The sequence below is a fragment of the Scyliorhinus torazame genome, chromosome 1, assembly GCF_047496885.1.
Source record: "Scyliorhinus torazame isolate Kashiwa2021f chromosome 1, sScyTor2.1, whole genome shotgun sequence".
Taxonomy (NCBI): domain Eukaryota; kingdom Metazoa; phylum Chordata; class Chondrichthyes; order Carcharhiniformes; family Scyliorhinidae; genus Scyliorhinus; species Scyliorhinus torazame.
Window position 1 is genome coordinate 78,313,887 of NC_092707.1, and position 24,927 is coordinate 78,338,813.

Genomic DNA, 24,927 nt, shown 5'->3' on the forward strand with positions numbered 1-24,927 from the left:
TCGCTTATTGTCACAAGTAGGCTTCAATGAAGTTACTGTGAAAAGCCCCCAGTCGCAACATTCAGGCGCCTGTTCGGGAGGCCGCCTTCCTAACTGCTTGTGATGCCTGTCTGCTTGCTTTCAGTCCATTGATTTCAATGTCAATTGGGAAGTTCCTGCAATGTGTGGGCTGATCCATGACACCAATTTTGTGCCCAGTGGTGAGTTGAAAATCTGCCCTGCACATGGTATATATTGACTGCTCTCTCCCACAGACTGTTTGAAATTATATTATGTGTTAATTATAATCCTTTTGTTTGTATTTTTCCATCTTCCTACTAGATTATGTTGCTGAAGATGTTTCAAATTTGATACAGTTTCTTTTACCATGTGGATAAGTTAGCGATCCTGAGTGCATAAAAGAGTTTGGGGGAAGAAACTTGGGTGGTTGGATAAAAGGCAAATTCCTCATCACCAATTTTGAAATATATTCCTTGAGATCGTCTTTTAAGGCAACTGTAATTGACATTTTGGGATTGAGCTGATGTGTTATGTACTCTGGGATAACACAGGCTGCAACTGGATGCAGCTTTAACCAAAAGATATTCCAGACCTTGAAGTTAGTTCAATCTGATTTATTGAACCAATAGCACAGTTAGCGCAGTTCTCTATGAGTTCGACTCTCTGCTAACCTAAGTGTGGTTACTCTGACTGAACCAGACTAGCTCTTAGCCACGTGCTGGAGGTGTGATACTGTACATACACCCTGACTCACTCTGTAGATGTTCATCAGTGGAAAGAGGCGGAGTGTGAGTGCCTCGTGCCTTTTATAGTGAGATACCACCCCTGAGTGTCCTGCCTGCTTATTGGCAATGTCCTGTTCTCTGTGTTCATTAGCTGCCTGTCTGTGCCTGTCTGTATATGATTATCTGCATGTCTGCATATCATGACATGAGCTATGTTTACATTTTTGAAGTTATGTTATGTTCCTTTTTTAACACTAAAGGCTGCAGTCATTGAAGTCTTTTGAAGTCTGCTAGGACTGGTTTGGGGAACATCAGAGCTGACAGTCTATTTCAAGCAATTGCACTGAGGGCCAAATGTCTCCGTGTGGTGGCATTAGCTAGGATGGCTCCCCTTCATTTTTGAGAAGAGGAGAATTATCTTCTTTGAAGCTCGTACCATGGGTGCAAGAGAGGTTGCCTATTTTATTGACGGATCTAGTGGAAAATGACTAATATCCCTAGCTGAGAATGGAGTAGGAAGGACAAAGGGTACTTGGGCAGGCAAACAGGTTGCAAACAAAAGACTGAGGTTTAGGTCTAAAAGCTGGGAGGTCAAATTGAGCTGTGAGAAATTGTTTAGAAAGAAAGGAGATGTTAAAAAGGAAGTGGCCAGCCCCCTTAATTTGTTACTTCATTTGTTATTTATTCTTATTTTTTGAGAGGCAGGAGAATCTGTGAAATAAATTAAATTTACTTTGACTTTACTCGCTCACTTGCTATCTGTAAAATCAACCAGTTTAATCTTTTGCATCTGGCTTTATATTACGGACTGTTTCATCCTGTCTTTGGAAAGTTTAGAGAAGCACGCACAAGGGTCCGTTGGAAAGGTAAAGGGGGTGAAATTGGTCATGGGCATGATGATGTGATGGCGCGGTTACATATGAGGTCACGTGGTTGGAGCGCAGGAATTATCCCGGCAGCATGGGCAGAGCATAAGTGTTGCTAGTAGCTGATAAGCTGGTGAATAAAAGAGTCTTTGTTGAAAGTGTTTGATCAGTCAGTGATTCTGGAACGCACAATTTCTACATGGTGTGGGAGGTTGGCAATCTGGCACAAGGACTTTGTTGCATCAACACTTTCGTTTTGGAAATTTTGAGGCTAGTGGGAAAAGTTTGAGAAGGAGTGGTTTATTTACTTTGGTGCTGCAGTGTCTGACATTTGTTTTCCAAACTAAGGAGAGAAAAGAGGACCCTGAAATAATCCGAAACAATTTTACCGGTAAAAACCATAATCCTAGATAAACATACATTCAATTCAACACACTAATGAGTGGATGAATCAGTCGAACCTTACATGGCCATCCTGAAAATATTAGCAAAGAAATGTGCGTTTGGAATTCACACTGATGAACTGATCAGAGACTGAATAGTCTGTGGAGTTCATAGCGATTTAGTCTGCAAGCAGCTCTTGCCAGTGAAAGATCAATGTTACAAACAGCCATTTGCATCTGTGTATTAAAGAAATAATCAGAAAAAGGAAACAGAAATTTTAGGCGTATAGTACAAGATGCAACAAATGTGGGAAATGGAATCGCTTGGCTAAGTGCTGCAGATAAAACCAGAGCAGCCTTTCTCTGCCACTGGCTACATGGCATCTGATTGGACCTCCACAGGTAGGAGCATCAGTAAAGTGAATGAATTGAAACTTAGCCAAATCAGCAAAGTTGTAGCCTCAAATAACACCCCTGTTGCGAAATGTCCTTCCGTCACAGAAAAGGGTGAGAACTTTACCACCTTCAACATAATTGGCAGTAATGCACCTAACGGTAAAGATTGACACTGATGTGTTGGGTGTTCTGGATCACATACAGGTCACCAACACTTGAAGTAGTGCAACATTATTTTATTAAAAGGTTAACTATTTAAACATACTTGAACTGTGGGTAAATATGATACCAGCTTTAACTAAAGACCTTTGCCTTGCCCTAACCAGTTGATGCACTCAGCACATGGTGAATGTCTGTGTTGCAGGCTGTGAGCTCTGTGCTCCTAGCTAGCTGCTGCTCGAATGAGCGGGAACTCTGATGCCCCCTGTCTTTATAGTGCATGTGCTCTCACTGGTGATTGGCTGCGGTATTGTGTATGTTGGTCCCACTGTGTGTCCATCAGTGTGTGTCTGCACCATGATATACTGGTGTATATTATGACATCCCCCTTTTATATTAAAAAAATGTGCCTGCGTGACAATAAATAGTGTGTGGTGAATGTTCTTGACTACGTGTGTGCAAAATATTTACAGGACTATGTACATAAAACTAAGCTATTTACATGGGAATGTGCCTGGTGTAGAAAAAATAGTGTGTCACACAAATAACGAGATGAAAACTATATACAAACCACTTGAACGATTAAACGGAAGAACAGAACAGACCAGCGAGTCCATTAGTGCACAAAGTTCACAAATTAAGTCTCTGAGGTGGGCGATGAATTCTGGTTGACCGCCTCAAGGGTGGGTCGGGAGCCACCAGCTGAGGAGCGGGCTGGACTGCGTCAGAGTGAGGAGGATGCAGAGTAATCGGAATCTCCGCATAGTCCAGGTCAGGGGCAACAGGAGGGCATGGCACTGGCGGAGGATCACGTAGCGAGCGTGGAACGAGACGAAGGGCAGGTCGATTACGGCGCAGAATGGAACCATCCGGCAGACGAACCAGGGACGAGAGGGGAGCCACTTGCCGAAGAACCACAGCAGTTGCAGATCACCCACCAACCGGAAGATGGATGCGGACGTTGTCATCTGGAGCCAGAGCAGGGAGATCAGCTGCACGGGAGTCAAGAGCCGCCTTGTGCTGTGCACGAGACAGTTGCATTCGTTGAAGGACTGGAACGTGGTTGAGGTCTGGGACGTGAATGGACGTGGTCCTGAGGGTGCAACCCATGAGCAGCTGAGCTGGCGACAGGCCGGTGGACAGTGGGGCCGAGCGATAGGCCAGTAGGGCGAGGTAGAAGTTGGATCCCGCACCGGCAGCCTTGCAGAGGAGCCGTTTAACTATGTGGATGCCCTTTTCCGCTTCGCCATTGGATTGGGGGTGCAGGGGACTGGATGTCACATGCACAAAGTTGTACCTGCTGGCAAAGTTGTACCATTCCTGGCTTGCGAAGCAGGGGCCATTGTCCGACATCACAGTGAGTGGGATGCCGTGACGAGCGAAGGTGTCCTTACAGGCACGGATGACTGCAGACGATGTGATGTCGTGCAAACATACCACCTCCGGGTAGTTTGAAAAATAGTCTACAATCAGAACATAGTCCCTGCCCAGCGCGTAGAACAGGTCGTTGCTGACCTTGGACCAAGGGGACGTGACCAACTCATGGGGCTGTAGGGTCTCACATGGTTGGGCCGCCTGGAACCGCTGACAGGTGGGGCAGTTGAGCACTGTGTTGGCGATGCCGTCATTGATGCCGGGCCAGTACACTGCCTCTCGGGCCCGTCGGCGGCACTTCTCCATGCCAAGATGGCCCTTGTGTAGCTGTTCCAAGACAAGCTGCCGCATGCTGTGCGGGATAACAATGCGGTCCAGCTTCAGGAGGACACCATCAACTACCGCCAGATCGTCTCTGATGTTGTAGAACTGCGGGCATTGGCCCTTGAGCCACCCGTCTGTTAGGTGGCGCATGACACGCTGTAGCAGGGGGTCAGCCGCAGTCTCGCGGCAAAATTGGATGAGGCGTTCATCCGTGGCCGGTAGATTGGAGGCCACGAAGGCCACATGGGCGTCAACCTGGCAGACGAATCCCGCTGGGTCACACGGAGTGTTGACTGCCCTGGACAGAGCGTCGGCTAAGATCAGGTCTTTGCCCGGGGTGTATACGAGCTGGAAGTCGTATCGCCGGAGTTTGAGCAGAATGCGCTGGAGGCGAGGCGTCATGTTGTTCAAGTCTTTTTGTATTATATTGACCAGCGGGCGATGGTCGGTCTCGACAGTGAATTGGGGAAGGTGAATTGGGGAAGGCCGTACACATAATCATGAAACTTGACGACACCGGTCAAAAGGCCCAGGCACTCCTTTTCTATCTGCGCGTAGGGCTGTTCCGTGTGGGTCATGGCGCGTGACACAAATGCAACGGGGACCCATGATGAGGCCTCTTCGCGTTGCAGGAGCACTGACCCAATGCCAGATTGGCTGGCATCGGTCAAAATTTTTCTCTCTTTCGCTGGATCAAAAAAGGCCAATACCGGGGCCGTGGTAAGTTTGGTTTTAAGTTCTCTCCATTTGCGCTCGTGGGCAGGAAGCCATTGGAAGTCGGTCGTCTTCCTGACCAGGTTCCTGAGAGCCGTGGTATGAGAGGCGAGGTTAGGACTGAACTTCCCTAGGAAGTGGACCATGCCCAGAAATCGGAGGACCGCCTTCTTGTCCTCTGGCTTTTTCATGGCTGTGATGGCAGCCACCTTGTCCGCATCCGGCCGCACACCCAACTGGGAGATGTGGTCCCCTAGGAACTTGAGTTCCGTCTGGCCGAAGGAGCATTTGGCTCTGTTGAGGCGTAGGCCCTGCTCCCGTATGCGTTTGAACACGCGCTGGAGGCGACTGATATGCTCCTACCAAATGATTATGTCGTCGACATAGACGTGAACACCTTCAATGCCTTCCATCATTTGTTCTATGATCCTGTGGAACACTTCTGATGCCGATATGATCCCAAACGGCATCCTGTTGTAACAATATCTGCCAAAAGGGGTGTTAAAAGTACACAGTTTCCTGCTGGACCTGTCCAGTTGAATTTGCCCGAATCCTTTCGAGACGTCAAGTTTGGTGAAGAGCTTGGCGCGAGCCATCTCGCATGTGATCTCTTCGCGCTTGGGGATTGGGTAATGCTCCCTCATTATGTTGCGATTCAGATCCTTTGGATCAATGCAGATTCTGAGCTCGCCGGAAGGCTTTTTTACGCACACCATGGAACTGACCCAGTCGGTTGGTTCCGTAACTCTGGAGATCACTCCTTAGTCTTGGAGGTCCTGCAGCTGCTGCTTGAGGCGGTCCTTGAGGGGTGCTGGGACTCGGCGAGGTGCATGCACCACAGACGTGGCGTTCTGTTTGGGTAGGATCTTGTAAGTATATGGGAGCGTGCCAATGCCTTCGAAGACGTCGCGGTGCTGGTCGATGATGGCGTTGTGTTGCGCCCTGAAGTCAGCATCCTGGAAGGTAGACGTGTCATCAGGAGAGAGAGAGTGAACTCTTTGAACGAGGTTTAGCAACTTGCACGCCTGTGCGCCAAGCAGAGAGTCCTTCGAGGAGCCCACGATCTCGAAAGGAAGGGAGTCCGCGAAAAGCGTACAAAATGGCCGCCCTCATCCAGGCTGAGGCCCTGGAGGTGCTCAATCACTTGGACCCATTCCGCCTCGTGGGGACCTTGCCGCGCCGTTTCAGCCGCTTGTATATGGGTGTACCGACTGGTTACATTTTCATGTAGGACACAGGTCTCGATGGCGGTCGTTAGGGTGAGTTGCTTTACTTTGTGGAGCTTCTGACGTAGGGGGTCCGACTGAACACCGAAAATGATCTGGTCGTGTATCATGGAGTCGGAGGTGGGCCCGTAGCTGCAAGATTGCGCAAGGATGCTGAAGTGCGTAAGAAAGGATTGGAAAGGTTCATCCTTACCCTGCAAATGCTGCTGGACCATGTAGCGTTCAAAGCTTTCATTCACCTCTACGCTGCAGTGAGTGTCAAATTTGAGGAGAACCGTCTTGAACTTCGTCTTGACTTTGTCATCTGCAAAGGTGAGAGAGTTGAAAATGTGGATGGCATGGTCCCCGGCCGTGGAGAGAAGAAGAGCAATCTTTCTGGTGTCCGAGGAGCCCTCCCTGTCCGTGGCGTCGAGGAAGAGCTGGAAGCGCTGTTTGAAAATCTTCCAGTTGGCCCCGAGGTTGCCGGCAATGTGGAGCGGCGGCGGCAGGCTGATGCTGTCCATGTTGCAGGATGACGGAATGCTGGCGGAAGGCAGATCACTTGCAGGTAGGTCTAAGAAGTGCTAGTATGCAACCGGACCTGGTATCATGATGTGTTGGGTGTTCTGGATCACATACAGTTCACCAACACTTGAAGTAGTGCAACACTATTTTATTAAAAGGTTAACTATTTAAACATACTTGAACTGTAGGTAATACGATACTAGCTTTAACTAAAGACCTTTGCCTTGTCCTAACAGTTGATGCACTTAGCACATGGCGAATGCCTGTGTTGCAGGCTGTGAGCTCTGTGCTCCTAGCTAGCTGCTACTCGAATGAGCGGGAACTCTGATGCCCCCTGTCTTTATAGTGTGTGTGCTCTCACTGGTGATTGGCTGCGGTGTTGTGTATGTTGATTGGTCCCACTGTGTGTCCATCAATGTGTGTCTGCACCATGATATACTGGTGTATATTATGACAGACACTGGAGCAACATATTGTTCAACCAAATGTTACAGGAACTAGATCCATATGGAGCAACAGACCTCAGCAGCCAGTCGGACCTCGTGGCACATAGCGGACCAAACATCCGCACTGAAGGCGCAGCTGCCATCCACTGACAGGGTAATTTCAAGTTTCATATAGTTGACAAGAATGCAAAACCACTACTTGGTCTTCGGGACAGTATTACAGTGGGTCTCATTCATCCTGGTCCAGAAGTGTTCTACGCCACCAAACCTTCGAGATGATACCATACAGAGACCTTTCCAACTGTGATATCATTGGTAAGCTACCAGTTGGTTACTGTGGTAGTATGCATTAGGGGTCATGTGGGACTGTGAAGCCGTGATGTCATTGGCTGACAGATCCCGGGTCCTGGTTGGCTGTTGACCTCTAGCTCCGCCCTGAAGGTGGAGTATAAGAACCAGGAGTTCTCCCCCGCAGGCCAATCTGTTACTGAACTGCGGGGAACAAGTCACGCTTAATAAAGCCTCATCGACTTCACCTCTATTCGTCTCTCGGGAGTCTTTGTGCGCTACAGTTACCACATGGGACTAGATGATTCGGTAAAACTAACAGTCTGTGCTCCGAGAAGTGTACCAGTAGCCACAAAGCAGAAAGTTGTTAATAAGCTGCTTTGGATGACAGCACAAGGCATCATAACTTCACTGGACGATACCACAAAATGGGTTTTCCGGCCAGTGTGGGGTAGCGGGTGTGTGTGACGGGGGTTGGTGCCAGGGCACAGTGCTGCCTACTCACCCTGGCCACCCTGAGGAGGTTGTGCAATTTATTTCGGCACTACTGGCTGGTCCAGACGGCATTGCCCAAGGCGCTTACAGCCTCTGCCACCTGTGCCCACCCCTCCTCCACGGCGGCCAGCAGGGTCTCAAGCTTGGTGTCCGTAAAACAGGGTACCGCTCGCCTCGCTGCCATCTTGTTGGCTGGGATGATGTTTGTGGGGAGTGAAATGTATATATGCAGCTGCAGCTTGTTGGCCTCGTGGATGTCAATCGCGAATCCGGCACTGTTTGTCATTGGAATCGATTGTGTTCCACGTGGCGCCGGTGCTAGCCCCTTCACAGTTATTGAATTGGTCCAGGTGCGGCGCCAGTTCTGCCGTCGTAAGAATCCTGCCTCCGAGTCAACACTTAGTCTCAGGAACGGAGAATCCAGCCGTACAACTTGGGCGGGATTCTCCAACTCCCTGCCGGGCTGGAGAATTGCCGGGGGACGGCGTGAATCCCACCCTGCCGCCCCGATGCCGGCTGCCGAATTCTCCGGCGGTGTTGTTTTGGCAGGGAAGGGAATCACGGCGCGCCAGTCGGGGGCCGTTGGCAGTGGCCCCCCCTGGCGATTCTCCGCTCCACAATGGGCCGAGCAGCTGCTCGTTTTTGTCCAGTCCCGCCGGCGTACACAAGGTTCTTACCGGCGGGACCTGGATCTGCAGGCAGCCTGCGGAGTCCTCGGGGTGGGGGAGCTGTAAAGCTCCGCCATGGCCGCGCGGAGAAGAAACCCGCTGCGCATGCGCAGGAATCACGCCAGTGGTTCTGGGAACACGCTGGCGCTCCTGCTCATGCGCCAACTTGCGCCGGCCGGTGGAGGCCCTTCGGCGCTGGTTGGCGGGGCGCCAATCACTCCAGTGCCGGCCTAGCCCCCGAGGGTGCGGAGGATTCCGCACCTTCCGGGCAGCCCGACGCCGGAGTGGTTCACGCCACTCTTTGGCGCCGGTACGGCCCACACGCCGGATACCGGAGAATCCTGGCCCTTATTTCTGACTGTATACTGGCATGTATAAATATATAAACATCTCATATTAAAATAGCAAAGGAAATGCATAATGCAGGAGTGTGTATGTCATACTCAAAGTTGGCATGGTAGCAAAGAAAGACGCATCTGCTCATGGTAGGTAGGTGCATTGGTGACTACGCAGATCAGTATATGACATATATTGGCTGGGATTCTTTCTTGCGAGTCCGCCCCGTTCCTGCTGCCAGCGAGGCGGAAGAATTTGGTGCACAGCCTGTGGTAGTCACCACTAGTAGCATATTATGTATTACGGCACTGCCCATATATTAGAGGTACAAGGGTAAATTCCTGCCTGCTGGCTCCGCCCAGTAGGCGGTGTATAAATGTGTGTGTTCTCCTGTACTGTAGCCATTCTGGTTCCAGCTACAGGAGGCACAACATCTTTGCTCAATAAAGCCTCGATTGTTCCACTATTCTCGTCTTTGTGGTAATTGACAGTGCATCAATTTATTGAGCAAGATGTTTTAAATGGTGGATCTCCGCATCAAGCCTGATCGCCTGCAGCTGAGCCCTCAACCAGCCAATGCTACGTCCACCTTTCACCACTGACTAGCCTGCTTCGAAAGCTACCTCAGAACAGCTGCTGAAGAACCCTCGGACTTGCAGAAGCTCCAAGTTTCTATTCACGGGTGAGCCCTGACATTTTTCCCCTCATCCGGGATGGGCCCACCTACTCCGAAGCGATGGATCTCCTGAAGGGACATTACGTTCGACCAGTAAATCAAGTATACGCCAGGCACCTCCTGGTCACGAGACAGCAACTCCCCGGGGAGTCTCTGGACGATTTCTGGCGTGCCCTGCACATCCTAGGTAGGAACTGTGACTGGCAGGCAGTTTCAGCAGTCCAGCACACAGAACTTTTAATTAGAGACGCTTACATCAAGGGCATGAGGTCTGCGTACGTCCGCCAGCGGCTACTGGAAGGGGGTACGCTCGATCTTGCGGGAACTAGGCAGCTCGCTAATTCGTTAGAAGATGTCTCCCGTAACGTTCAGTCCTACGCCTCCGACCGCGTGGTACCCTCGTGGGCATCGTGGGCCCCACAAGCTGCCGACTCCAGCTCACCGCAAGCCTGCGCCGTGCGGGAGCCAGCCAACTCTGGGGGGCCCAAGTGTTATTTTTCGGCAAAACAAACACCCCAGGCAGCAATGTCCAGCGCAGAGCGCGACCTGCAACGGGTGTGGGAAGAAAGGACACTTTGCTTCTGCTTGCCAGGCACGGTCGGTCGCCGCTGTTTCCAGGCCCGCGTTCCTGCACCCCCCACGTGCGACCCTGGGGCGCCGCCATCCTCTCTGCAAGCCACGTGTGGCCCGTGGGTGCCGCCATCTTCCTCACCGCTAGCCACATGCGGCCCGCCATGTGCGCCCCGTGGGCGCCGCCATCTTCGGCGCCATTTTGGACGGCGCCTCAGGACCCCTGCTCGTCTGGCCGTTCATCGTCTGCCACTACCTCCGCCACCGCTGACCAGCCCGGGACCTCCCAACATCTGCCGCAGCTCGCCTCTATCATCCTGGATCAGTCCCGGCCCCGCAATCTCGCGACCGCGACGACGACGGTGAAGATCGATCGACACGAGGCGACCTGCCTTTTTGGCTCCGGGATCACAGAGAGCTTCACCCAGCCCACTACGGTAAGGCGATGCTCCCTCCTGGTACACACCGTCACCCAGAAAATCTCCCTGGCCTCCGTATCCCATTCTGTGGAAATCTGGGTGTACTGCATCGAGATCCTCACCGTCCAAGGCGTAGCGTTCAGCAACTTCCGGCTCTACGTCCTCCCCCACCTCTGCCCTGCCCTGTTACTCGCCCTGGATTTTCAGTGCCATCTCCAAAGCCTAACTTTAAAATTCGGCGGACCCCTACCCCCCCTCACGTTCTGAGGCCTCACGACCCTTAAGGTCGATCCACCTTCCCTGTTTGCGAACCTCACCCGGATTGCAAACCCGTCACCACTAGGAGCAGACGGTACAGTGCCCAGGACAGGACCTTCATCAGGTCGGAGGTCCAACGGCCTCTGCGGGAAGAGGTCATTGAGGTCAGCAACAGCCCCTGGAGAGCTCAAGTGGTGGTCGTGAAAACTGGGGAGAAGCATAGGATGGTCATTGACTACAGCCAGACCATCAATCGGTACACGCAGCTCGACCCGTACCCCCTCCCATGCATATCTGACATGGTCAATTAGATTGCGCAGTATCGAGTCTTTTCCACAGTGGACGTGAAGTTCGCCTACCACCAGCTCCCCATCCGCCCGGAGGACTGCCAATACACTGCGTTCGAAGCAGATGGCCGCCTCTATCACTTCCTTAGGGTTCCCTTCGGCATCACTAATGGGGTCTCGGTCTTCCAGCGAGAGATGGACTGTATGGTTGACCGGTACGGACTGCGGGCCACCTTCCTGTACCTAGATAACGTCACCATCTGCGGCCACAATCAGCAGGACCACGACGCAAACCTTCAAAAATTCCTTTATCTCACATACAATAAGGAGAAATGCGTGTTCCGCACCAACCGCTTAGCCTTCCTTGACTATGTCGTGGAAAATGGAGTCCTAGGGCCCGACCCCGACTGCATGCCCCCTCCTGGAACTCCCTCTCCCCCACTGCCCCAAGGCCCTGAAACGATGCCTGGGGTTTTTCTCCGACTATCCCCAGTGGGTCCCTAACTATGCGGACAAGGCCCGCCCACTCATTCAGTCCACAGTTTTCCCCCTGGTGGCTGAGGCCCGCCAGGCCTTCAACCGCATCAAGGCAGACATCGCCAAGGCCACGATGCACGCGGAGAGCGATGCATCGGACGTAGCTCTGGCCAGGCGAGCAGGCCCGTGGCCTTCTTTTCCCGCACCCTCCATGCCTCCGAAATTTGGCACTCATCTGTCGAAAAGGAGGCCCAAGCCATTGTGGAAGCTGTGCGACATTGGAGGCATTACCTGGCCGGCAGGAGATTCACTCTCCTCACTGACCAACAGTCGGTTGCCTTTATGTTTAATAATACACAGCGGGGCAAGATCAAAAATGACAAGATCTTGAGGTGGAGAATCGAGTTCTCCACCTATAATTACGATATGTTGTATCGCCCGGGGAAGTTTAACAAGCCCCCTGGTGCCCTATCCCGGGGTACATGTGCCAGCGCACAAGTGGACCGACTCCGGGCTCTCCACTATGACCTCTGCCATCCGGGGGTTACCCGGTTCTTCCATTTCATCAAGGCCCGCAACCTGACCTATTTCATTGAGGAGGTCAGGACCGCCACCAGAGACTGCCAAGTCTGCACAGAGTGCAAACCGCACTTCTACCAGGTAGAGCGCACCTGATGAAGGCCTCCCGCCCCTTTGAACGCCTCAGTGCGGATTTCACTCCACCGAGCGCAACACGTATTTCCTGAATGTGATTGATGAGTACTCCCGGTTCCCTTTCGCCATTCCATGCCCCGATATGACTTCTGCCACAGTAATCAAAGCCCTGCACAGCATCTTCGCTCTGTTCGGTTTCCCCACCTACATCCACAGTGATCGGGGATCCTCTTTCATGAGCGATGCGCTGCGTCAGTTCCTGCTCAGCAAGGGCATCGCCTCGAGCAGGATGACCAGCTAAAACCCCCGGGGAAACGGGCAGGTGGAGAGGGAGAACGGGACTGTCTGGAAGGCCGTCCTACTAGCCCTGCGGTCTAAACATCTCCCGGTCTCCCGCTGGCAGGACGTCCTCCCCAACCCGCTCCACTCCATCCGTTCGCTCCTCTGCACCGCGACTAATGAGACCCCTCACGAACGTGTGTTTGCCTTCCCCAGGAAGTCCACCTCCGGGGTCTCGCTCCCAACATGGCTGACAGTTCCTGGACCCGTCCTCCTCCGGAAGCATGTGTGGACCCATAAATCGGACTCCTTGGTCGAAAAGGTCCACCTCCTACATGTGCACCCGCAGTACGCCTACGTGGCACACCCCGACGGGCGCCAGGACAGAGTCTCCCTCCGGGACCTGCCACTCACAGGATCCCCACCCACGGCTCCCGACCTGACACAGCCCCCGCCCCCCCCCCCCCCCCCCCCCCCCCGCTTGCCTCAATCACCCCTGCGCCACTCATCCTCCCTTCAGCGAACTTCACCGCAGCCCCCACTCCAGTAGGATCCGTCCTCCCACTGGTTCCACTCAGGGGTGACGAAGATGAGGACAACACGCTCCCGGAGTCGCAGGTGACCAAGTCGGCGCCCACATCACCACCAGGACTGAGGCAATCGAAGAGGAGGGTCAAGGCCCCCGACAGACTTAACTTGTAATGTTTTCCACCACCCCTGCCGGACTCTTTATTTAACAGGGGGTGAATGTGGTAGGCACCACTAGTAGTATATTACATGTATTACGGCACTGCCCGTATATTAGAGGTACATGGGTAAATCCCTGCCTGCTGGTTCCGCCCAGTAGGCGGTGTATAAATGTGTGTGCGCGCCGGTGCTGCAGCCATTCTGGTTCCAGCTACAGGAGGCACAACATCTTTGCTCAATAAAGCCTCGATTGTTCCACTATTCTCGTCTCGTGGTAATTGATAGTGCATCACAGCTAAATCTCCCATTCATTGCAGTGGGACTGGAGAATCCCACCCATGTCTACCATGAATCTCAAATAACCAGCGGGAGCTGGGGCCGGTTTAGCTTAGTTGGCTGGGCAGCTGGTTCGTGATGCTGAGGTAGACCAGCCTTGCAGGTTCAATACCAGTACCAGCTGAGGTTATCAATGAAGTCCAGCCTTCTCAACCCTTCCCCTTGCCTGAGGTGTGGTGATTCTCAGGTTAAATCACCACCAGTCAGCTCTCCCCCTCCAAAGGTGAAAGCAGCCTGTGGTCATCTAGGTCTATGGCGACTTTTATTTTATAAACAGAGAGGAAAGCACCAAGAAATGTGTTCCACGTCGCTGTGAGCAGAAGCAGATTTTGGATTTCATTTTAAAAATATATTTGTTCATGGGATGTGAGTGTCGCTGGCTGGGCCAGCATTTATTACCCATCCCCGATTGCCCTCGAGGAGGTGGTGCTGAGCTGCCATCTTGAACTGCTGTAGTCTGATGCACAAAGACTAAAGTTGGGTACAACTGTGGCTTTATTACAGTCAGATGCGTGGCCTCCTGCTGCAGCTGGCGAAATGGCAGGGCACTGGAGGTCATACATATTTATACAGTTCTCCGTGGACGGAGCCAGCCGGCAGGAGCTACTGGCGAACCTGTAGTGCAGGTCCTACCTTACATCTCCTATTGCAGTGGTTCACCACATAGTCCATGTGGCGCAGGTAGACCCACAGTGCTGTTAAAGAGGGAGTTGCAGGATTTTGACTCAGCGACAGCGAGTGATCAAACAGTGATATATTTCCAAGTCAGGATGGTGAGTGGCTTGGAGGGGAACTTCCAGGTGGAGGTGTTCCACGCCTACTGGAGATTTCACACCAATTGTTTGCTAGCCCATCAAACTCTGCTCGCCTGCATAATACTGCCAGAGTCAATTTTGTGATTAATTAAGGCATAGTTTAATTATTGATAAAATTACATAACCTCACAGCACCCAGTACAGTTTCAATGATATTTCACCAAAATATTCTTCAATCTGTTTTTTTCTTTCTCCAATAGAGCCAGAAGCAGGAAAACATATTTCACATTTATTGGGAGTGAAGAGCCTGGCTCACTCAGTTTAATCAATCCACTCTCCTGATCTCAGTCAAAGGACAGAAGCACCTTTTTAAAGTGCCATCTTTGGCATTGGAAGTGACTTATGAAATATCGGGGGAAATGTTAACTCCTGGCAGAAACTGGCTTGATGGGCAGTTAAAGTGGAGTGTGAGACTTACCTGCTGGCCTCCCGCATCAATCCTGCCAGCTGTAACCTGCTGGCCTCCCGCATCAATCCTGCCAGCTATAAGCTGCTGGCCTCCCGCATCAATCCTGCCAGCTGTAACCTGCTGGCCTCCCGCATCAATCCTGCCAGCTGTAACCTGCTGACCTCCCGCATCAATCCTGCCAGCTGTAACCTGCTGGCCTCCCGCATCAATCCTGCCAGCTGTTACCTGCTGGCCTCCCGCATCAATCCTGCCAGCTGTAACCTGCTGGCCTCCCGCATCAATCCTGCCAGCTGTAAGCTGCTGGCCTCCCGCATCAATCCTGCCAGCTGTAACCTGCTGGCCTCCCGCATCAATCCTGCCAGCTATAAGCTGCTGGCCTCCCGCATCAATCCTGCCAGCTGTAACCTGCTGGCCTCCCGCATCAATCCTGCCAGCTGTAACCTGCTGACCTCCCGCATCAATCCTGCCAGCTGTAACCTGCTGGCCTCCCGCATCAATCCTGCCAGCTGTAAGCTGCTGGCCTCCCGCATCAATCCTGCCAGCTGTAACCTGCTGGCCTCCCGCATCAATCCTGCCAGCTGTAACCTGCTGGCCTCCCGCATCAATCCTGCCAGCTGTAACCTGCTGGCCTCCCGCATCAATCCTGCCAGCTGTAACCTGCTGGCCTCCCGCATCAATCCTGCCAGCAGTAACCTGCTGGCCTCCCGCATCAATCCTGCCAGCTGTAACCTGCTGGCCTCCCGCATCAATCCTGCCAGCTGTAAGCTGCTGGCCTCCCGCATCAATCCTGCCAGCTGTAACCTGCTGGCCTCCCGCATCAATCCTGCCAGCTGTAACCTGCTGGACTCCCGCATCAATCCTGCCAGCTGTAACCTGCTGGCCTCCCGCATCAATCCTGCCAGCAGTAACCTGCTGGCCTCCCGCATCAATCCTGCCAGCTGTAACCTGCTGGCCTCCCGCATCAATCCTGCCAGCTGTAACCTGCTGGCCTCCCGCATCAATCCTGCCAGCTGTAAGTTGCTGGCCTCCCGCATCAATCCTGCCAGCTGTAACCTGCTGGCCTCCCGCATCAATCCTGCCAGCTGTAAGCTGCTGGCCTCCCGCATCAATCCTGCCAGCTGTAACCTGCTGGCCTCCCGCATCAATCCTGCCAGCTGTAACCTGCTGGCCTCCCGCATCAATCCTGCCAGCTATCAGCTGCTGGACTCCCGCATCAATCCTGCCAGCTGTAACCTGCTGGCCTCCCGCATCAATCCTGCCAGCTGTAAGCTGCTGGCCTCCCGCATCAATCCTGCCAGCTGTAAGTTGCTGGCCTCCCGCATCAATCCTGCCAGCTGTAACCTGCTGACCTCCCGCATCAATCCTGCCAGCTGTAACCTGCTGGCCTCCCGCATCAATCCTGCCAGCTGTAAGCTGCTGGCCTCCCGCATCAATCCTGCCAGCTGTAACCTGCTGGCCTCCCGCATCAATCCTGCCAGCTGTAACCTGCTGGCCTCCCGCATCAATCCTGCCAGCTGTAACCTGCTGGCCTCCCGCATCAATCCTGCCAGCAGTAACCTGCTGGCCTCCCGCATCAATCCTGCCAGCTGTAACCTGCTGGCCTCCCGCATCAATCCTGCCAGCTGTAAGCTGCTGGCCTCCCGCATCAATCCTGCCAGCTGTAACCTGCTGGCCTCCCGCATCAATCCTGCCAGCTGTAACCTGCTGGCCTCCCGCATCAATCCTGCCAGCAGTAACCTGCTGGCCTCCCGCATCAATCCTGCCAGCTGTAACCTGCTGGCCTCCCGCATCAATCCTGCCAGCTGTAAGCTGCTGGCCTCCCGCATCAATCCTGCCAGCTGTAACCTGCTGGCCTCCCGCATCAATCCTGCCAGCTGTAAGCTGCTGGCCTCCCGCATCAATCCTGCCAGCTGTAACCTGCTGGCCTCCCGCATCAATCCTGCCAGCTGTAACCTGCTGGCCTCCCGCATCAATCCTGCCAGCTGTAACCTGCTGGCCTCCCGCATCAATCCTGCCAGCTGTAACCTGCTGGCCTCCCGCATCAATCCTGCCAGCAGTAACCTGCTGGCCTCCCGCATCAATCCTGCCAGCTGTAACCTGCTGGCCTCCCGCATCAATCCTGCCAGCTGTAAGCTGCTGGCCTCCCGCATCAATCCTGCCAGCTGTAACCTGCTGGCCTCCTGCATCAATCCTGCCAGCTGTAACCTGCTGGCCTCCCGCATCAATCCTGCCAGCTGTAAGCTGCTGGCCTCCCGCATCAATCCTGCCAGCTGTAACCTGCTGGCCTCCCGCATCAATCCTGCCAGCTGTAACCTGCTGGCCTCCCGCATCAATCCTGCCAGCTATAAGCTGCTGGCCTCCCGCATCAATCCTGCCAGCTGTAACCTGCTGGGCTCCCGCATCAATCCTGCCAGCTGTAAGCTGCTGGCCTCCCGCATCAATCCTGCCAGCTATAAGCTGCTGGCCTCCCGCATCAATCCTGCCAGCTGTAACCTGCTGGCCTCCCGCATCAATCCTGCCAGCTGTAAGCTGCTGGCCTCCCGCATCAATCCTGCCAGCTGTAAGTTGCTGGCCTCCCGCATCAATCCTGCCAGCTGTAACCTGCTGGCCTCCCGCATCAATCCTGCCAGCTATAAGCTGCTGGCCTCCCGCATCAATCCTGCCAGCTGTAAGCTGCTGGCCTCCCGCATCAATCCTGCCAGCTGTAAGTTGCTGGCCTCCCGCATCAATCCTGCCAGCTGTAACCTGCTGGCCTCCCGCATCAATCCTGCCAGCTGTAAGTTGCTGGCCTCCCGCATCAATCCTGCCAGCTGTAAGTTGCTGGCCTCCCGCATCAATCCTGCCAGCTGTAAGTTGCTGGCCTCCCGCATCAATCCTGCCAGCTGTAATTTTAAATTGTAACCACCAAGGGGACAGCACAGTTCTTGTTTCAAAATTCAGAACAGGCTCCGATGAAGTCACTGTGGCCCAATGGCTGTGGTGAACTCTCGGCTTGTGCGATGAAGACTTGGTGGTTTTTCTACAAAGCAAAATCTGTTGGGAAGTGAATCCAGGGCCTTACATGGCAAGTCCTTGCTAGTTTTAGCAGTGCAGTCGGGGCGCTTCTCCTGACCCCGCCTCGGGTTTTCCCTGCCCTCCCACCTCGATGTGATTCCCTCCAGCACCTCACCCCCCCCCCGCCATGTGGACTGCTCACCATAGTGCTGGATGACAGTACCTTCCCGTCCCTGGCAATGGCCTCCTGACCGGATGCCACTTCCTGCCAGCTTTTCAGTCGTTCATCGGGAAGTTGGGAAAGATTTTGCCATATGGGATTCCCCTCCAATCCCATCACGTGGCCCTGTACCCTCCGCAGTGAGGCACGATCAATTTGGCTGGAGACGAAGTTGAATTCAAACTGAGGCTTTATTAGTATCGGATGTGTGGCCTCCCACAGCAGCTGACAAAATGGCTGCGAGCTGGAGGCCACGCATGTTTATAACCCGGCTCCTGGGTGGAGCTAGCATGCAGGGGCCCAGGTGAACCTGAAGTGCAGGTTCTACCGTACAACCCTTAATATAAGAACACAGTGGTTTACCACATTCACCCCCTGTTAAAATTGAGTCCGGCGGGGGTGCTGGATAACTATATACAATTCGCAATTTTTAATATTTACAGAACAGTAAAACAAATGTTTCTGGTCACCCGGCGGGCGGGTCAGAGGTTCAGCCGGTCCGGCGCCTTGATCGTCCTCTGGGATCGACGAAGTGGAGCCGGCGATGTTGGTGCTGTCGTGGTTGAAGATGACTCTGGGAGTGTGCCAAAATCCTCTTCACCAACGGGGGTGGGCAGGGGGGAGGACGGATAGTCCTCGGGGGGGGGGGTGATGGGGCCAGCGGGGGAGGGGAGGGTGGCGCCGGGGGCGGCGGGGGAGGTGTGGGGGCGGAACCTGCTGGTGCCAGGTCCCTGAGGGAGACGGTATCCTGGTGGCCGTCGGGGAACGGCACGTAGGCGTACTGGGGATTTGCGTGGAGCAGGTGCACCCTTTCCACCAACGGATCCGCCTTGTGGAGCCGCACATGTTTATGGAGAAGCACGGTTCCCGGAGCTGTGAGCCAAGTTGGGAGCGATACCCCGGATGTGGACTGCCTGGGGAAGGCAAAAAGACGTTCATGTGGTGTACTGTTAGTGGCAGTGCAGAGTAATGAGCGAATTGAATGTAGTGCATCAGGGAGGACCTCTTGCCAGCGGGAGGCCGGGAGATTTCTGGACCGTAGGGCCAGCTGGACAGCCCTCCATAACGTCCCATTCTCCCTTTCTACCTGTCCCTTTCCCCGGGGGTTGTAGCTGGTCGTTCTGCTGGAGGCGATGCCCCTGCTGAGCAGGAACTGACGTAGCTCATCACTCATGAACGAGGATCCCCTGTCACTGTGGATGTAGGCGGGGAAGCCAAATAGAGTGAAGATAGAATTAAGGGCTTTAATGACGGTGGCAGACGTCATGTCGGGGCATGGGATGGCGAAGGGAAAACGGGAGTATTCATCAATCACACTGAGGAAATACGTGTGTCGGTTGGAGGAGTTGAGGGGGCCTTTGAAATCCACGCTGAGGCGTTCAAAGGGGCGGGAGGCCTTCACCGGGTGCGCGCGGTCCGGCCGGTAGAAGTGCGGTTTGCACTCCGCACAGATCTGGCAGTCCTTGGTGATCGTCCTTACTTCCTCGACGGAGTAGGGCAAATTTTGTGCCTTAATGAAGTGATACAACCGAGTGACCCCTTGGCTGTCGTGCAGGGCCCGGAGTCGGTCTACCTGTGCGCTGGCACATGTACCTCGGGATAGGGTGTCTGGGGGCTCGTTGAGTTTGCCAGGACGATACTTAATCTTGTAGGTGGAGAGCTCGATTCTCCACCGCAAGATTTTGTCATTTTTGATCTTATCCCGCTGTGTTATTAAACATGAAGGCAACCGACCATTGGTCAGTGAGGAGAGCGAATCTCCTGCCGGCCAGGTAATGCCTCCAATGTCGCACAGCCTCAACGATAGCCTGGGCCTCCTTTTCGACGGATGAGTGCCGAATTTCGGAGGCATGGAGGGTGCGGGAAAAGAATGCCATGGGCCTGCCTGCCTGGTTGAGGGTGGCGGCAAGGGCGACGTCCGATGCGTCGCTTTCTACTTGGAAAGGAAGTGTTTCGTCTACAGCGTGCATTCCAGCTTTGGCAATATCAGCTCTGATCCGGGCGAAAGCCTGTTGGGCCTCGGCCGTCAGGGGGAAATGAGTGGACTGTATGAGTGGGCGGGCCTTGTCCGCATATTTTGGGACCCACTGAGCGTAATACGAGAAGAACCCCAGGCAGCGTTTGAGGGCCTTGGGACAGTGGGGGAAGCTCCATGAGGGGGTGCATGCGGTCGGGATCGGGCCCCAGAACTCTGTTCTGGACCACGTAGCCGAGGATGGCTGGGTGGTTTGTACGGAACACACACTTCTCCTTGTTTTTTGTGAGGTTGAGGAGAGTGGCGGTGCGGAGAAATTTAGCGAGGTTGGCGTCGTGGTCCTGCTGATCATGGCCGCAGATGGTCACATGGTCTAGGTACGGAAACGTGGCCCGCAAGCCGTACCGGTCGACCATTCGGTCCATCTCCCTTTGGAAGACCGAAACCCCATTGGTGACGCCGAAGGGGACCCTAAGGAAATGATATAGCCGGCCGTCTGCCTCGAAGGCGGTGTATGGCCGGTCCGATTTCCGGATGGGGAGCTGGTGGTAAGCGGATTTCAGGTCCACCGTTGAGAAGACCCGGTACTGTGCAATCTGGTTAACCATGTCAGATATGCGCGGGAGGGGGTACGCGTCGAGCTGCGTGTACCTGTTGATGGTCTGGTTGTAGTCCACGACCATTCGGTTTTTCTCCCCAGACTTAACCACTACCACTTGAGATCTCCACGGGCTGTTGCTGGCCTCGATGACTCCCTCCCGAAGCAACCGCTGGACCTCGGACCTGATGAAGGGCTTATCCTGGGTGCTGTACCGTCTGCTCCTGGTGGCGACGGGTTTGCAATCTGGAGTTAGATTGGCAAAGAGGGAAGGGGGATCGACCTTTAGGGTCGCGAGGCCGCACACAGTGAGGGGTGGTAAGGGTCCGCCGAATTTAAGGGTCAGGCTCTGGAGGTTGCACTGAAAATCCAGGCCAAGGATAAGTGCAGCGCAGAGGTTAGGGAGGACGTAGAGGCGAAAACCGTTGAACTCTACGCCTTGGACTGTGAGCGTGACCGTGCAGTACCCCCGGATCGCTACGCAATGGTATCCGGAGGCCAGGGAGATACTTTGATTGGAAGCGCCTTACCGTATTTGGGTGTACAAAGCTCTCGGTGCTCCCGGAGTCCAGTAGGCAGGAGGTCACACAGCCGTTGACTTTCACGCTGGTGGATGCGTTGGTCAGATTATGTGGTCGGGACTGGTCGATTGCCATGGATGCGCGTCGTGGTTGATGGTCGGGTAGTGAGGCGGCCGCTGAGTTGGGGTCCTGAAACGCTGTTGGTCTCCATGTGCTGCGGGGTGGACAAGATGCCGGCGTCTGGAGGTCCTGGGGATCACAAAATGGCGGTGCCCATGGAACGCTCGTTGCGGGGGTGGAGCAAGATGCCGGCACCCATGAAACGCACGTGTTGTGCGGGGGAGAAGATAGCGGCGCCCATTGTCCGTGACCGGGGTGGGGGTGGGGGGGGGGGGGGGGGACGACCGCTGCAGCTGAGCGGGCCTGGCACACCGCTGCGTAGTGGCCCTTCTTCCCGCAGGCCTTACAAAGGGCAGCGCGGGCCGGGCAGGGTTGGCGGGGGTGTCTTTGTTGCCCGCAAAAATTGCATCGAGGTCCCCCGGAGATCACTGGCTGGCGCGTAGCGCAGGCGTATTGGGTGGGTAGCGCCCCCGATGGGGTGGCTGCCTGTGGGGCCCATGAAGCGTAGGAGGAGTGGGCCACGCGGTTGGGGGAGTAGGACTGTACATTGCGCAGGGCGACCGTCATGGAAAGCGCTAGTGTTTTAGTCTCTGCGAGGTCGCGCGTGGCCCCTTCTAGGAGCCGCTGCCTGATAACATTGGGCCCAATCCCAGTTACAAAAGCGTCCCTCATAAGGAGATCAGAGTGCTCCTTAGCTGTAACGTCCTGGCAGTCACAGTCCCGAACCAGTGGGATCAGGGCCCTCCAGAAGTCCTCGATTGACTCACCAGGTAGTTGAGTACGCGTTGCGAGCGCATGTCTGGCGAAGAGCGTGTTTGTCTTCTGCTCATAATTTTCTTTGAGTCGAGTCATAGCATCAGCGTAATTGGGCGCATCCTGGATCAGCGGGAAGACTTTAGAGTTGAGTCTGGAGTACAAGATTTGAATCTTCTGAGCCTCTGGAACAGGGGTCGGCGCCGCGTTGATATACACTTCAAAACAAGCGAGCCAGTGCTGAAAGTCATTTCTGGTGCCGCTTGCGTGTGGATCCAGCTGCAGGCGATCTGGTTTAATCCGGAGGCCCACCTTCTGAATCCGATACTAATAAATTGAGGCACGATCAATTTGGCTGGAGATGAAGTTGAATTCAAACTGAGGCTTTATTAGTAATGGATGTGTGGCCTCCTACAGCAGCTGACGAAATGGCTGCGAGCTGAAGGCCACGTATATTTATAACCTGGCTCCTGGGCGGAGCTAGCATGCAAGGATCCAGATGAACCTGTAGTGCAGGTTCTACCGTACAACCTCTAATATAAGAACACAGTGGTTTACCACACCCAGCAAACATCGAAAGTGTTGGAGGTTGCCTGAAATTAGATTCAGTTTGTGCCGTGAAATGGGTCATTTAATGACGCCACAGTAAATGCAGCACTTTAATTGGAACTTTTGTTTCGCTTCCAGCAAGGGCGGGGCAGTCGGGTGGGAAACTGGTAAATTACAAGTTCTTTCTCACAAACTGCATTGGGAACATGGTATTTAATATGTACATATTACAGTGTATGAGAAATGTTATGAATTTTAAATTGTAAAATGTTCCTGAGCAGCCTTTTACTGATGTGGTAATAACTTTGGCGGTCCCTCTAGTGATTAGGTTTCAGGATGGATTTTGTGTTTTGCTGTTGGTGCTCCATTCCTCCTTTTGTAGTTGAATTTTTTGTGCTCATCAGAATGAGGAATGTTGTTGTTTGCGAATGGAACACTTCCTCACTTTTATTACTTTGTGTCAACATCAAGCATTCCAGGTCAGGTACTGCACAGCTTGATGTGGACATTTTCTACTGTTACTGTTTGTAGTGAAATCATAAATCTATTCTTTACCCTCCTGCATAACGTTTTGATACAAATAATAAATCTTCCCCAATCTGCCTTAATTCCAACCTCAGAAAGGCACCATTATTGAACTATCAGATTAACTGAAGACAAAGAGGACCTTTATTTACATATCTTTTATGACCTCAAAAATGGGGGAAATTTGCATACGTGCATTGTGGTCATCCTAACTTGAAGGTGTACCTGAGCAAGAGACCCTAGCTGTTCAAGTGAAGACAAGCATCCAGCAGAAGGCAGTAGAGCAGAGCTGCTGATTGGATGTCATGGGGGAAATTTGCAAACGTGCATTGTGGTCATCCTAACTTGAAGGTAGTTTGTGGAGGAGCTGTTGTCAAGTGACTCTTACACCTGAAACACTTCTTCAGTGTTTCCCTCCCTACCCCCTCTTCTAACCAAAAAAACCCAACCGCTGTTCAGATCAAGAAAGACATTGAACCGTGATGTCACAGCCTGCAGGTAAGGGGTCGGCGGGTGACTGGTAAGTACTTTTTCTTTTATTTTCCCTCAGGTGTTATCATGCGGGGCGCAGAGGTTGCTGAGTGAGTGCTTGCTGAGAAGGGGAGTGAATAACAGGTAAGCTCTTTTTTTCTTTTTTTATCTAGAGGGGATGGCAGGGAAGGTAGTGCAATATTCTTCCTGCAGAATGTTTGAGGTGAGGGACACAGTCAGTGTACCTGCTGATTTCATCTGTGGGAAGTGCACCCATCTCCAGCTCCTCAGAAACCGCGTTAGGGAACTGGAGCTGGATGAACTTCAGAACATTTGGGAGGCAGAGGTGGTCACAGATAAAAGGTTCAGGGATGTAGTTACTCCGAAGAATAAAGATAGGTGGGTGACGGTGAGAGGGGCTGGGAGAAAGCAGTCAGTACAGGGATCCCCTGTGGTAATTTCCCTTAGCAACAAGTATACCGCTTTGGATACTGTTGGGGGGGATGACTTACGAGGGGTAAGCCATGGGGTACAGGTCTCTGGCACAGAGTCTGTCCCTGTTGCTCAGGAGGGAAGGGGGGAGAGGAGTAGAGCATTAGTCATTGGAGACTCCATAGTTAGGGGGATAGATAGGAGATTCTGTGGGAACGAGAGAGACTCACGGTCGGTGTGTTGCCTCCCAGGTCCCAGGGTGCGTGATGTCTCGGATCGTGTTTTCGGGATACTTAAGGGGAAGGGGGAGCAGCCCCAAGTGGTGGTCCACATAGGTACCAACGACATAGGTAGGAAAAGGGATAGGGATGTAAGGCAGGAATTCAGGGAGCTAGGGTGGAAACTTAGATCTAGGACAAACAGAGTTATTATCTCTGGGTTGTTACCCGTACCACGTGATAGCGAGACGAGGAATAGGGAGAGAGAGGAGTTGAACACGTGGCTACAGGGATGGTGCAGGAGGAAGGGTTTCAGATTTCTGGATAATTGGGGCTCATTCTGGGGTCGGTGGGATCTCTACAAATGGGATGGTCTACACCTGGACCAGAGGGGTACCAATATCCTGGGGGGGAAATTTGCTAATGCTCTTCGGGAGGGTTTAAACTAGTTCAGCAGGGCCTTGGGAACCTGAATTGTAGCTCCATTATACAGGAGGTTGAGAGTAGTGAGGTCATGAGTAATGTTTCAAAGTTGCAGGAGTGTACCGGCAGGCAGGAAGGTGGTTTAAAGTGTGTCTTCTTCAATGCCAGGAGCACCCGGAATAAGGTGGTGAACCTGCGGCATGGGTTGGTACCTGGGACTTCGATGTTGTGGCCATTTCGGAGACATGGATAGAGCAGGTGCCGGGGTTTAGATATTTCAGTAAGCTCAGGGAAGGTGGTAAAAGAGGGGGAGAGGTGGCATTTTTAGTCAACGACAGTATTACGGTGGCAGAAAGG